Here is a 16,176-nt window from a genome sequence, read left to right on the forward strand (position 1 = left end):
TTTGAGTACTTATTTTATAGATCCCCAACAAAACTTTTCTTCAGCATTTACTGTGGATAGTATGGAACCATATGCAGTGAAAGTAAGGGAGGTGGTAGGGGAAGAAACACGATGTTTAATTTAATTAAACCTGGTGTATTTAATTAAATACAAATTTAATATAGTAATTTAATTTTTTCGATTTTTCATGCGAAGTTACAATGCAACTAAAATTTTGATAGGTTTTATTTTAAATAATTTAATTTAAAAATAAATCACATAATTATTTATAATAACAATTTATTTATACAAACTTGAACTTAGATACCTTCATTATTATTGTATTATGAAGAACTGTTATTATTTTTCAGAGGCCCTATTCTTCAAATCAGAACAGAACATAAATTTCAGTAAAGGAATATTGAATAATCCTTATTAAATTGTTATTATATAAATTTTCGCCAGTTTTATTTAATAAATACTTTACAATTTTAAAAAATTACCTGTTTTGTTCCCCTCTTACAATACGATCTCTGACAGATAGTGCCCTCGCAAGTAATTCGTTATTGTATAAATATATAATATGAAAACCTATCAATATAAATGAATATATTTAAGTCTGTAAATACAAGCAGAATTCCTAGACTGCAACCACGTAAGGTATATCATTTCCTTTCCTTTGTTTAAACTTACAAATTAAATAATCCCTATTCGTATTCTTGAAGTATTTTGACAGAGCAATCATTATAGTGTACAACGTTTGAAAAGCAGGAAGGAAATATATGTTTATATTCTTTCTGTGAGGTTCAAGTTAGACTTAATTCCACTTACATTGCCCCACCTTTGTCAGCCCTCTTATAAGGAAACACGCATAGGCCAGGTCACAGTACATTCAGAGGCATACAATCACCTCATTTAGGGTGCTACACGTCTACAGCAGGCGTGTCTGCAACCAGTAGAAAGGTTGATCTGATTGACAGTTGCCGGTTGCTTTCAGGCCTTACATAGATGCTCACGCTCATAGCGCCCTCTACGTCAGGAATGAGTCATACTGTAGAGTTATCCAACCGACCGATCTGCCAGACTTAGTCTGTTGGTTAACTTGGTGCTCTTCGGTCTGTAGGTAGTTTTGCGAATTTCGAAACAACTTTGATAACGTTCTAGGAGTTGTTTTGTGCAGTGTCCGCGAGCAGAATTATTGCAGCTAGTACTGGTCCAGTGCCTTTCCCACTTCTTCCATCCTTATCAGAGGCACCTCCGGTCCAGGGTGAGTGACCTGTTAGGTTAAGCTTCCTCTCATTATAATTATTTCATCGTATTTGTTTTTAGGAATGATTTTTTTCTGTTATTCTTACTTTCAGTTTCTCGAACTAGAATAGGGCGTACATTTAAATTTGTTACAGCCCTCCGAAATGGAAAAATTATGAATTTTCCCCCATATCCGCCGCTTTTGTCTCTACGCCCTCCGATCCCCCTCCCCTCCGTTTCCTTTCGAGATCAAATTCATTTCTTTGTATTCTGCTACCATTAACTTGTAAATTAAGAAGACCGAATTTTCGCACCATATGTTTATAAAATGTATTTATGTACGAAGCTCAAACTTTTTAAATTTTTTATTTAGACATCGTGCATGATTCGATTATAAAATACTCAAATCCTGGCGTATAATCGAATTTTTGTTATCTAGCACACTGTAGAGCGAAATAAAGTTTAGCCTTATTGTGTTTCTGTGGAGATTGTAAGCAGTTTGTGAAAAACGATTTGATACCTCCGCTTGGTATTCAGTTTGGGCCCTTTATTTGCAGACTCTAGCGCTTTCTGAAAAGTTGCACAACGGTTAGCGAATATGACAAGTCTTTCTTTTTTTTTTTATATGTAATTTTTTATGAATTTTATAGAAGCAATGGTGGCCCACGATAGTGTTGCTCGTAAATTAACAGTTTACTTGCTTATTGAACCTGATCATATTAATTTTCTTAACAACCTATTGGGAAACCACCAAAAGTCAATACGCCTCACCCCCTCGAACCCATGACAACAGCTCCCTGGGATCCAATGACGAAATTAGTGTTTTATGTTGCTGAAGCTTCCTATACATATCTCGCATGGTATTGAATGAGTCGTTAAATCATCTCATTTTAAAATGCATAGCTGTAGTTTCTGGCCAAAAACAAATACGACTCGTTGAGGTTAATTAATAGGTATATGTACAACTCCTATACTACACAACAAGCTTGCGACAGTTTCGAGATAATACTGGTGGTAGGGAAACCGCCCTCGCTATTCCATCTAATAAACGTGGTGTGCGTTTAGATTTTGTATTTGAAAGGGACAGACAAGTATTTCTTTCGGCAATTCGCCAATTTTGCGATGATATTGGTGGATAATAATGAGGTAATAACGTTGCCAGTGCTACTCTTTTTAGTTAAATTTGACTTCAAATTGCAGGAACTTGGAGGTTAGAAATCACTAATAATTTCCTGCTTTTTTTTAAAAATCAGTTTCTAAGACATACTTGGAAATTGATTAAAATTAATTATAAAATTATTCTAATTTTAGAATTAGTTCGCAAATGAGGCACTGCTACACTATGCTTTTTAGTATGGCAGCGCCACGCTGTATTTTTACTGAGAAAAGATCCAATTTTCCGAGAAGCATAATCCACAACCAGTGTGAACCATTAATTTAAATGTCATGCATAACATCATGTCAATATAATATTAACAAAATAATATGGACATTAAATTCAATTCAGTATTTAAATTGTACAAATATTTCTTGGTAAACTGACATATGGCTCGCCATAAGCGTATTTACTGAGGAGGTTAATCTCCCAAGAATATGGTTTTATATTATATAATTATTCTGTTAGGTTGACGCTTGTAAAAGTTCTCGATTTGGAACATACGATACCCCCCGCCCCACCCACCAAAAAAAAAAATAATCTAGGTATACCAGTGTGGCTCTACAACTCGAAAATTTGTGCAATCGGCTACGTTTCAGTATCTTTTTGGATCCTATCATCAGGGCAAGAAAAGTACAGTATTCTAATAAATAAATTACTGTCTATTTCTTGGCCTAAGATAGGAATTTAGTCAAGATACTGAAACGCACTCGATTGTACAGATTTTGGAGTTGTAGAACGAGGAAGCGTACTTCACTAACGATCACAAAATTATTACTATTTAAATGGCCTCTATTTCCTTCTTTAATCAGATATTAAGGAAGGTTGACAACACCCAGTTTTTTCCAGGGTGAATTTGAGTCTCCTTTCGCGAAATTTAATAATAGGGTGCTTATCCCTCTGCTGTTATGCTCCAACGCTGCGTAGGAGGTAATGGATATTCGAGAGTAGGAAGATGATAATAAGAATTTAAAAAAAAAAAAATTCTCGAGAAGCAGTCATCTGATAAATTAGCAAACAGCATGCTATCTAGAAGCATTAGTAATAACTCTGCAATACAACTTTTCTCCACCGAAAACTCGTAGCATTATTTTAAGTTCATGAAGTTAGTATTTGACTACAATACAAAAAAACTACACTTAAATAGTGTTCATCTTTCTATTGTAAAAACTTTTTTCTCTCTTTTTGAAAAATATTTATCCCTATCTTTATAATTTTTTTCAAGTGATCAGTTTATTGCGCAGATATAAACAGACTACATAATTTTAAATAGCTAAAAACAGATTTTTTTGAAACATTACAAATGTTTATCTTTGGGTTGGTTTTTTAATTGCTTTCGTATGCAATAAACTGGTATGCTTTAGGGTATATACAGGACTGACATAAAAAAAAACTGGAATTAGAAAAATATAATGAATTACAAATGCTTTAACTCCATATTGGTGAGATAGGTAGATAGCTATGGATTGTAGCCATGTGGGTTATGGGGATTTTTTTTTTAAGGCGTGCAGGGCTTCCAGTTCCTTCTAACGGACGACAATTCTCTCTTTTACCCATAATCCTGAATGGAGTGGCCAGAGTAAAAAAAAAAACTGAAGTTTCCAGACGAAAAAAAAATTCCTGCTATCTCTCCAAAGCATGTCAGATGCTTTGGAAAGACAGTTTTCAACGCCCTCGGAACCTTATGAGTTAATGAAGCACACTCTTCTCCAGGAAGAGTGTGCTTCATTACCACCTGGACTTTTAAACTCTCATTAACAGCAAGAGAGCTAGTTGCGAGTGTTGTTTGACTGTTAGGAGTAATTATATCCCCTATTGAGGTCTAAAACCTCTCGCTGGCCATTTATTTCAGCTAATTTGCATATTTCATAAATGACTTGCTTTTTACAGAGTTCATTCGCGATAAACAACGCTTCGTAACATAATGTACCTCAAATATCAAACATTTGGTTCTCATCAATTATTTTGCAAACTTTTTTGTCATTTATGTTAACTTTTATCTCAGTTTGCAAAGGAGTTTACTTATTTAGAGAATTCGTATCTATTTCGTGATGGGGTTCACTGGAATGTAGATTAACTTTAAAATATAAATAAAAGAATAGTGAACTAGAAAGTAAATTTTGTTGGGCCTCTTCCATCCATATTTGGAAAAGCAATTTTTTTTGGTCAATCCTCATTCGCCGTCTTCACTATAGGGTGAACCACTACGAAGCTCTAACACACATGAACAAAAAAGGTTGTAAGTAATTAACACAAGATGTATCTTCTTTTTTGGAAAAACATAAACATGTTTTTTTATGGAAATTTGAATAACTTACTGGAACATTTACCATGTCCTTCTAATACGCCGCCCATTTTTAATTCTACCACTTGGCAGACATACGCCCACTACGTTTCCTACACCTGCTAGTGTGTACATAGTCCGATAACTGGAACACTGTGTACTCCTTGGGAGTGAACCACTTATAGACAGGATTTAATTTTTTTTTTTTTAAATCAGAGTAATGGTTACTAAATGTCAAGTTATTTAGGTTCTGTCTTCAAATTACACTTCGAGAGGGCGTATGAGAAACAAGCTGCCATCTGGTAGTTACGAAAGAATCTGTATATTTCGAAAGTATGAAGACAAGTCCTTTGGACTGATAAAACTAGGTTTTGAATTTCTTGTAAATAGGATATCGATGCCGTGAAGCAAAATCCTTGCTTCGAAAATGATCTGAGTACGAATAAAGATCGGTCCTTTCCTTGGAAGACTACTTCCTTGTGAATAAATAGCAAAATATGCAGACGTTTTCTAATTTGACAATTCTTCAATTGTCTAACTGAATACATTATAGAATACCAATTTTAGATTTTGTAGACAGCGATTAAATATCTAATTCTTAAACAGTAACTGGAGTACTATCTGGAACTGCTCATTACTAAAATGTCAGAACTATCCGAAAGTACTTGAACGGCTAAAAGAAATCTCCGCACAGTTGGTGTTGGGAGGATTTAGTAGCGTTTTACCCATAACAAGACGAACTGCAAATTCTTTAGTAGTGTACGATTTTTTTTTATGAAACCCAAAACACGAGAGGTATTAGAACCGATAGTGCTTAGTACCGTGCTTGGGTTGGACGTTGAGAAGACGAAAGAAGATATTTGTTGATATTAGACTTGAACTTCTGTAATTTTCAGGAAATACGTATGAAGGAAGGTTGTTCCACAAAACGGCAGTTGAATGAATAAACGAGGAAGATGAAAAGTTGGTTCTGTGAGTTTGAAGTTGGATAGTAAATGGATGTTGGCTGGTGGCGGCACGTGTTCGGACTGTTTTGAAAGAGAGAGCGGGAATTATAGAAGCCAATTAAGAACAGTGCCCATGGAAAAGGCAGCAAAGGCATGCAGCAGAAACAGTACCTGTGAGACAGCGACAGTGGAGAGACTCTGTTAAAGATGAGTCATTAACCCAACTGCCCTCTTCTGAATGGAATCTAGAAGCCTGAGAGAGGTTTTGGGGGCACCGCCCAGATGTGGGAACAATATTCCATGGTAGGGCGGATTTGCGATTGTTACAGAGTGAACAGCTGTTTGGAAGAAAAGTAACGCCGAGAGTGAAAGAGAAAACCAAGTTTTTTAGATGCAGAGGAAGCAATATTTGTAATGTGCTTGTGCCAAGAGAGATTAGAAATCAGGGTAATCCCCAAAAGAGATATATCATCTTGCCTAGAAATCGGAGTGTCGCTAAAGATAAGCATAGGAGCAGAAGAATCCTTTTTGTGTGATATAAGACAAGACTGAGTTTTAGTAGAAGGATCGAAATCAACTAAGTTGTCTTTGCCCCACTGGAGAATTACCTGAAGATCGGCATTTAAGGAATTGGCAGCAGATATTCGAGAAGTTAAAGCTGATTGAGCAGGGCAAGGTTTCTCAAAATGTAAAGTAGAATGCCATGTGCTATCATCGGCAAAACTATGGATAGGATTTCCAGTCAATGGAAGAAGGTCATTGGTATACAAGAGGAAAAGAGTGGGGAAAAGAACTGAACCTTGAGGGACACCAGCATTAGTGGAGAAGTTAGAAGACAGAGAGCCATCACCCTCAGTGAGCGATCAGAGAGAAAACTGGATAACCAATTACAAAAGACAGTTGGCGAGCCATAAGATGGAAGATTGTTTAGAAGACCTTTATGCCAAACATGATTGAAAGCCTTTGAGATGTTAAGAGCAACTTCTTGTGTTTCACCGAACTTTTCCATTGAATTGTCCATAAATGGGTAATATAAGCCAGAATATCACCAGTGGATCGACTCTGACGGAATCTATACTGGCGATCGTTGATCAGACGGAATGTTTCTAGGTAATTTAAGAGTTGGCGGTTAATTGATTTCTCCATTACTTTAGAAAGAGTAGAAGTAATTGCAATGGGACGATAATTGGATGGGAGGCATTTGTCACCCTTTTTAGGAACTGGCTGGATATGAGCAAATTTCCAAGCAGAAGGAAAAGCCTTTGGAATAAGAAAGTGAAAAAAAAAGGCAGCAAAGAACAGGAGTAAGTTCAAGAGCACAGGTTTTGAGAACAAGTGGCGCTATGGACCTCCAGACAGGAGTTGGAAGGTATCAGGAACCCTGACCTGGTTAAACAATATATTTTACGATGCGTCATCTCCATCCCTCTCCACGCATCCCAGATTTGGTCTTCTGCCCCAGATGCCACCATCAATGCTTTCCTGGGTTTAGAGTACTGGATGCTGAGATGGTTAAACAGGATCACTATGCAGCCATTTACAATCTCAAGAGCATATTTTATATGCCAACTTGGATGTCACGCCTTGGTCTTACATAATTGTCACCAAGAACACTTGCAAAACTGTTGACCGGGCAGACTCAATTCGCCGAAAACTACCTTCTGACTCGGCCCCGCATGACGCAAAGGTGGGCGAATAGGACACCATCCCCTCCACTTAGTAGAGCTCTCACGCAGCTGGGAAGCCTTCAGCGATTTTTTTCTTCTAATACCATTAAGATGCACAACGATCTTCAAGCAGATCCAGAAAAGCTTTGCACAGAGACGAGGTACACGACTGAAATGTTTCAGAATGCACTACTCCATCTATAAATGTTGAGGAAGCCCACAGATGAAAACAAAACAGAATGCAGGAAATTAAGAATGAACTGGTCGGGACTGTTTTTGCTTCGCACAGGTGCTCCTTTTATGTTTACATTATACGTCTTATCTTTCTGTTATCTCGCTGTAAATAGTGGTGTAGATGCGAACATTCTCTAATTCCTTCTAAATTGCAAATTCTGCTTATGCTCTGTTTCTATCTGCCTGTCATGCAAAAACAAGGCAATGATATGTATAATATAATTAATTAAACAATGTATAATTTATTAAGACAATGATGTCTTAAAAAATAACTTATAACTTATTTGTATATATGAATGTGCACCCCCTGGTTAATAGCTGTAAGTGGGTGTCTCTTAGGAGAAAATAAAAATAATGAAATAAAAGTAGAGAAATACCATCAGGACTTGCAGCTTTCTTAGCATCAAGATTCGTCAAAATCCTTCTGACGGAAGACCACAGGAGGAATTAAATGGAGCGTGTTGGGAATGGTGGGAGATGTTTTACCAAGATCATTAATACATGAGTTGGAAGAAAAATGGGATGCTAGCAGGTCAGCTTTATCGTTGGCTGAGGCGCCTCCGTAGCCAGGTGGGAAGGAGCAGCAGTGTTTCTTGATTAGACCGGGGTTCGAGCCCGTCACCACCAAATACGGAGGATGTGGAAAGGTCAGGGAATGACCACCGCATATCCCGGAGCAATATGGCCGTAGTTGCTAATGCTCCTAAAAAAAAAAAACAAATAACAAATCGTTGGCTGAAGTGACAACAGAACCATTTGGTTTTGACAGAGTTGGGAGCAGAGATAGGCAAAAGTTGTGGCCAATAGCTTTGGCAAGAGACCAGAATACTCGGCTACCATTAGGCAAGAAGCAAGTTTTCTACCCTTAGCCTGTTCAAAATCTGGTTTGGACTGATTAATAACTGCTTTACAATTGTTGAGAACTTTGGTTTAGGCACAAAATGAAACTGAAGAATTTGAAACAAGCCAATTACGATATGCAACGTTCTCCTCTTGAACAACGTTAGCATATTTATTGGAAAACCAAGGTTTAGATAAAGGTCCAGATTTTAAAGTGGAGTGTGGGATATAGGATTCTATTCCTACAAGAATAATTTCACTGACACGATCTGAGCAAACGATAACATCAGAAGTTTTGAAACAGTAATCCGACCAAGGAAAAGAAGAAAAGAAATCTCTCAGGCCATCCCATTTTGCATTCTTGTAATGACAAACAACACGAGGTTGGGAACAGCCATGAGATAAAGGTTCCATTGGAGAAGAGACAATCACCAAGTTGTGATCTGAGGTGCCTAAAGGACCACACTTCGTCCGTGTACTTAGAAAAGTTGTTTGTGAGAAAAATCAAGCGTGTTGGCTGTTTGGTTATAATTGTCCGGTATTATTGTAGGTAAATGTGTGCAAGGTCATTAGTAATTGCAAAAGCCTCAGCATCTTGACCACCTGGGTCGGTGTGACTAGAAAACGGAAGCCAGCTGGAGTTGTGAACATTAAAATTACCTCGCTGTTAGGAAAGTTGGCCTGGAGAAGGTAAAGTTGAGAAGAGAGGAAGTCAAAGAGCTCCGAATGATTAGTGGAATTGGAAGAACGGTAGAGAAAAACGGATTAATTTGACAGAATGAGATAGAGGTTTCAAGCCAGCGACGATCGAAAAATAGGAGATTCCAAATTACCAAATCTCTGACGGAATATAGGAACGGATATATGCACAAGTATTACCTTTGAGGCGAAAAAATCATACAGCGAATAATTTGGGCATCTGAGATGAAAGTAATTGAATCAACCGATAACTGAGATTCTACCAGAAAAAGTAAATGGGGTTTGGCAGATTGCAAGTGGAAATGGACATCGTTGAGATTAGAATTGAGACGACGTATATTTGTGAAATGAACTAGGAAGTGTTTGGGAGGTTTAGATTTTTTCGCAGATAAGCTTACTCTATTGGCTTGACAATACATGGTGTATTCAATAGTAAGAAAAAGTGGGTGGGACATGCTGTATGAAGTAATGAAATTTTTGGATATGGCGTACACATGGTAAGAATATAACCAGACCCTTGACATAACGTGGCCTCAATGCCCCCCGCATACACACTACTCGGACTCCCTCCAGTCACTATCTGGCAGAGTAAAGGTAGCAAGATTATACACTAGCTGATTAAGAAACCTCCTAAAGAGTTACCAATATGTCCGGTCCGATGTACTAACTAGCAGCCGGCTTGTGAACACCGTTTTAGAGCTGTACCTTCGAAATGTAAGGAAGATTGTATCTAGCCATGATATCCATCATAACCTCAAGTTATCAGTCATGCTGCATGATGGAAGGGTTGACTGGAACTTAGCTCTGGAGACTAAACATGGGTTCCACCACTTTGGGCCTCCAATAAGCAAAGTGGTTGTATTGCACTGGTTGATGAGTCATCTATCACCTAGTATTGCCTGATAACACAGAGGCGGCATTCCTCTGTGTGGTGTGGGCGCCACACCTCGACCCCTGCTTACGTTGGTTCACACTTGGGTGGTCACCCACAGTGTGCTTGTGCATGGGGGTTATACCCAGGATTACTTATAGTCCCAGCATCGTGAAGGTGCAAGCAGAAGATTTGGCTGTCACAGACCGTCCGGAATTGAGTCCACTTGACTTGAGTGTCACCCGAATATCAGTTCCATCAGCGTTTTAGACCCCAGGTAGCAAGTACAGCTTGTCTGGCATATATGAGAGAATGACAACCTCAAGGACCAAAACGGAGATAAAGGATGCAGATAATGGCGCCCCTACAAAGTGAATCAATTCATCCATTATGATTTTTACATAAGACCGTAGGCGCTGTTGAGTCAAATTTCTTCTGGAAGGAAATTAAGATCAGAAGTACTAAATTATCACAGGTTTTTTTTCTGTATTCACTATTTTTATTACCATGATTACATTTTTTTTTTAGCACTTCAGGAGGCTTGAGAGTGTAGCCTTCCTTCTGGTATAAGCCGGCATATATTTAATATGGTTCTTCTCTAATCAATCTGAACTGATTAGAAATTTGAAGTGGTTTCTTCGAAGTCGAAAACTCAAACAGTGAGCTGATAAAGATTGCACCTACTGATCAGCAGGAACGGAAAATTAGCTGGGTACTTGGAAATGGAACTTGCAAGGAAGTGATTACGTAGAGGAAATTGAGCAACGTGATCAGTCTGTTGCCATATGGTTTAGGACGATGACAGAAAATGATAAAATCGCAATGCCTATAAAGTTAGTTTTGCCTAATGTTTAATTATTAACTTTTTTTTTTATGTATGTTATAGTCTAAGTTCCAAACTTTTGTAACGTACCACAAAGGATGCACGACGCCTTTTGGCGAAAACAAAGATGCTTGTGCATGTGGGGGGTGTATGCAGTTATGAGATAATCTCGCACGAGATACATACCCATACATAATCACATTGTGTATGTGTACTAGTCTTTTTGAATAGCGGTCCTATTCAAGGAATATGATTGCTACGACGAGGTGGTGTTTGTGGTCTGGGCAGATATAATTCGCAGTCCATATATGAAGCTACACCTCTTCCAGCAAAGAACCGCGAATGCCGTGAGACGATAGGGATGAAATCTTTGAACCTTATCTCAGGCATTATAGGAGTGCAGGCTCCAGTCCTTTCTAGAAAGACAACTATCTTGAAATAAATAACGAGGTCTCTAGTTTTGGACAACAGTTTGGGAGTCTTCCGCCCACTCAAGAACCCTACGAATTACAAACTCCTCTGCTGGAGGAGTGAGTTTCTGACACCACCACTACTCTCGAAGGCAACTATTCACAGCATGCGTCAGTTGTGGGTTTTGTGTAGCTGCAAGGTTAATATTACCATAAGGTTTTTCGAAAATTCCTTCGACGTGGATACGTGGCATTTGCCACTCCTTCATAAAGCCGGTTTGATAAAACTTGTATGCTTTGCCAGAGTTTCTTTCCACTACAGACTATGCTATCGCTGAAGACAGGGCTGATTTCTCGATCTCTTGTGTTTATTTCTTGTGTTTCTATTCAATTTATAGACATACCGTTAAGCAAATTTCTAACTTGTTAATCTTTTAAAATTGTATATACCACCAGAAAAAAAGCACATTTAAATCTTTTATTTAAAAATCTCCATTTAGACAAAATAAATTATTCACATTTGGCAGATGTTCGCTAATAGACCACCAACCAACTGATGAGAAGCCAGTAAACTTCAAAACCGTTACCCTGGCCGTGTCTCGAATTTTTAAATGTATAGCGGATTTGGTAATGTAATAGGTTTACATGACCTGGTGGTATATGCCGGGTTAGGTTTTGAACAAGTTATCAACTTATTAGTAAAATGATATTAACAACTTAGGGGAATAGCATTAGATAATGGTGTTTGTCTTCAAGTTTAACATAATCGCAAACCATAAGTTGATTACTGTGCTCTCTACCTTCGGTGAGAGCAGATACTCTTTCAGTTGTCGAAATAGAAACGCAGGTAAAGCGTAAGAATTGTATTTGATTAACTGCATTGAAACCTCCCTCAAAAATTCTATAAAATATTTTCTGTTTATACTCCAGGATATGGCTACATATGGTCAAGGGGTTTGCAAAACAGCACCGTATTTAACAGTGTACTACTGTACCCTCGCATTTGTCCAATCGATTAATGGCGGCCTTTTTATTTTTTATTATTATTTTTTTAGTGTAGATTTGACAGATACCAACCAGGGCTCTTTTCGCTTAAGAGCGGGATGGGATACCTTGGAGGTTAAAGAAATTCAGAAGGGCTGTGAATATCAGGAAAGCGATTATTGAACCATTACATTGGAAACGAGTTGTGCAGTTGCATAATCAAAAATTAGTTGTGGATTTCTTCACTTAACATTTTTTAGTATGTCATTTATTTCCATCAGGTCTTCTCACGTCATTTAAGCGTCACACTAGTCTTTCTAGACATGGCAATTGACCTTAGTTCTTCAGTGTCAAGGCTGATCCCACATAAGCGTTTTGTTACACTGGATTGTGAAGTTCTTTGTCTTCCGTTAAAAGCTTGAACATAAAAATGGCTGGAATCAGATTCCTGTAAAATTGTATAGTTATGTATGGGCACATAGCAGTTAAGAGTTTCGTTTGGAGTATTTATTGAAATGCCGAATTTCAAATATTTTCGAAACTAAGCTAGATTAATCGAGATGTAAGAACCAAAATCGCTTAACGGATGACCGGATTGCCCACAGCACAAGGGCGTATTAATTGAGTTTTATTTTAATCGATATCATTTAATAAAAATTTCATTGGCCTAATCCTGTCCATGGACCATGTTCAACACTCGTGGTCTTAATATACCCGTGATGTCGTATAATAATTGCTTCAACTATTGCTCTTGACATGTTTTTTTCCATATGAAAACGAACTCGAGACCACATCCCATCCTAATGGGACGTTTCAAAAATTTCTAATTATCTTCAGAATAAACAACTTTTCATTAAAAATGAAGAAAATTGTCGCAACACAACGGTAGGCACAGATAACAAAGAAACCCAAAGGTAGAAACATGCGTGTAGAATTTTATGCTTTAGTATTGATCTTTGTATTTAATGATATGTATATGAAATATGACGCCATCCTATAAACAAAATGGCGCCGCTTTTCAGCTATGGATAAAAAATCAGTGTGAAAGGGAACAGTAACCTAACGAAAGCTCCGTTTTTATTTATTTTTTTTTTTTTATGAGCAGCTGTCTGTCGCAGTCAGTGAGTCGCCACCACGGGGAAAGAAACAGAAACCATGGCATTAGCATGACAGTATGATGACCCAGCCAAGTCTAAATCGCATCACAAAAATACTGTATGGCAAAATACAGGAGCACGGGATATTACACTACGACTAAATTTATTAAGCATGCAGGTATTAATCTGCCGTAATTGATCAGCGCAATAGGTAAATAATCAATATAATCAACCGTATTACAGATTAAAAATAGGTGACACCTTCTGGAATGAGATCAGTAAGCAAGAGAAGTCTGCAGGATATATACAGTACGCAATTCTTCAAAATATTGTTCTCGTTTCTACAAGGAAAGCAGTTTAAGGATTCAGATTCAGACTGCCCTTAAACTGTCTAACATCGATCAATAACCAGATGTTGCTGTTACCACTTAATGTCCTTCAAGAAATTGGACCACTTTTCCGTCATCACCAGGTTTACTACTCCAACTTATTAGAAAGGGGCGTATTTACGAATATACATTTAAAACAAATAAAATTCCAGTTTTCATAAAAGGGACATACATGCAGATAAGCGTAGGGTTGATATTATTAGCCATATGGTGCAAGGAAGACAGGCTTTTATGCTGCACCAGCCAAAAAAAATTCCCGAGTTACCCTGTGTGTGTGTGAGTGAGAGGAACAGAATGATGATATCCAGCTCAGGACCCTGGGTGTGCCCATATTCACCAGCTGTGTTTATTGTGCCTTATTAATAAACTCTAGCTTTGTTTCCTAATTATGGCTTGCATAGCATCTGAGGTACACGAGGTCGTTAACGAATTTGCAAAAGTGAAATACATAATCAGTTTTTTAATATACAGTATTCTGCATCTACAATTGTGGAGGACTGATCCTGCAGAATTTGCGAATGTACGAAACTTTTTTTTTTTTTTTCCCCGCGGTTTGCAAGGATGAATTGGTATTAGGAGAGATTCCATCCCCCCCCCCCCCCCAGCACATCTGAGCAGTTCCACAGTTGCTGCTGCTAAGGTATATCTGCTAAGCTGCTGCTGGTTATAAGCCGATGACAAGATAACCAGCAACCATTTCTGGAAAATTAAAACGAATACGCTTATCTGGAATGAGAGAAGAATAAAGCGTTTGCGTATTGGTAAGGCTAGGGTCACTGGAGATTCACCTCGGCACACAAAGTCCGGAAGTGTTGCCCCATCCCTTATCGTAGGAAAGAGTAAAACCCCCGATTGGTTGGACACAGCAACAAAGTGGCATCCTGACTAATGCAACATCAACAGTTGCAACTTGTATGTTGTTAACGTTGCGCGTGGATTGTCCACCACTGGAACAATGTGTGCTGGGTTCGAATCGCGTGCTCGTTTGTGACAATCGAGAGTAAAATCGCATAAAAATAAGAGGCAATGAACAGCTTGCATCATTCTCAGTGCAGGCTTGATTTGATCGTATCATGGTCTGGGTTTTTTTTTTAGTGTTTGAGTCCTGTAATAAGAGTACATGAACGTCCGACATATGTGGATTTTCTGAACGTTGTGAATCAAGTAAAAACCCTTAATATTCCTGTCGTTCCCAAATGGCGATGCTACCTTTCAACGAGAAAATATGAAATGCTATTAGGCCAGAAAGGATGCAAATGTGATAATTCTAACGTCACATTTGCCTGTTTGGATAAATCATTAAGAAGGGTTATCCAAACAGGATTTGAGGTAATGCATTCGATATAGATATTTTCATATGTTACTTCAAAATGATCGATAGCAGGAAAATACTGTGTAGGCACTTTTCGATTGCGCTTAGCGAGAAGAGATGGTCGTTTCAGCAAGTACAGGATAGTTAGTCCTTTCCCATTTTTAAAAATTAATAACTCAATCATAGCAGATAAATATTATATTTGAATGGGTGGGAATAGGTAAGCTTGTTGGTAGGCAGGGTGATGGATAAATAGGCGGATTGATGTTACTGAATACAACTGGGGACCGACCGGGCTAGACAGGTGGGTAAAGTGCCTGCCTGGCAACCCATTCGCGGGTTCGAATCCCGCCTCGGGCTTGGGTCAGAGTAAAATGCAAAAACTTTGGGAGGTGCATTATGGCCACAGAAGCCGATGCGCTAACAAAAACTAAAACTGGGGAACCCTTGCGCCGGCTCTGCCTGTACTGTTAGATTCTTGTTTTCGAAAAACGGAGAAACATGATCGTTGCGCCAGGTTGGGTATATGTAAATAAGCAATGACAATATTGCGTAAACTTATACCACCTGTACCATACAAATTTTGCAGGTGCCACATACTCGCTTATTGCAACATCAAACAGGTGGTCTCAACAGATGAAATCCGACTTAAGCAATAATTCTGTAGTTTAGAACAGTGGTACGATAATGTGAGTAATATCTAAACGAGAATATCGAAAATATTATCGCATCGCTGTTCTCGAGAATTATCCTAGTCTAGGACGTGTATTCGAAAGATAGAATATATTCCTTTATTCCATCTTAAGGGGATATCCCAAAAGCTGTCTTGTCTCCTCTACACCATATGGTGTAGAGGAGACAAGACAGCTGCATAGTTTGTAAGCAAATATACAGGCAGCTGTTGATGAATTTATAATTTTCAAAATCATATATCATATTCCAGCATGCTTTGCATATATCTCTGTGCTCCAAAGCATCTTAATTATACTTAAATTTTTGATAAGTTTCTTTTAGTATATTACAGTTTAGTACAAGCAGGACTGCATCCCTTGAGGTTTTTGTGTACTTTCGGCGTTATCCAACCACGAGGCCTGCCCCTTGGCATCTGAATAAATATTGTCTTCGAACTCAATTGATTGCACAAGAGTAATGATTAATACAACCTTAAGAAACAAACTAAATTCTCTTTGTAGGCATTTGTTCTAAAACATAATGGTTGTGTTGTATGCGAATTGA

At 38.1% G+C, this 16,176-nt stretch overlaps 1 protein-coding gene across 4 annotated transcripts in view; it reads left to right on the forward strand.

Annotated features, from left to right (window-relative positions):
- The first annotated feature begins 1,031 nt into the window (after positions 1-1,031).
- The window catches only part of LOC150078009 (uncharacterized), an 85,981-nt gene continuing 70,836 nt past the window's right edge, over positions 1,032-16,176 (forward strand). Inside the window, exon 1 of one of the 4 annotated variants that reach the window (XM_090384212.1) lies at positions 1,032-1,246. The gene's annotated coding sequence lies outside the window, so the exon portion shown is untranslated. The remainder of the gene's footprint in view (positions 1,247-16,176) is intronic. The other 3 variants (XM_090384208.1, XM_090384211.1, XM_090384210.1) reach the window with 3 other exon arrangements.

This window comes from Mastigoproctus giganteus, chromosome 11 (genome assembly GCF_048544385.1).
Source record: "Mastigoproctus giganteus isolate SK-2022 chromosome 11, ASM4854438v1, whole genome shotgun sequence".
Taxonomy (NCBI): domain Eukaryota; kingdom Metazoa; phylum Arthropoda; class Arachnida; order Uropygi; family Thelyphonidae; genus Mastigoproctus; species Mastigoproctus giganteus.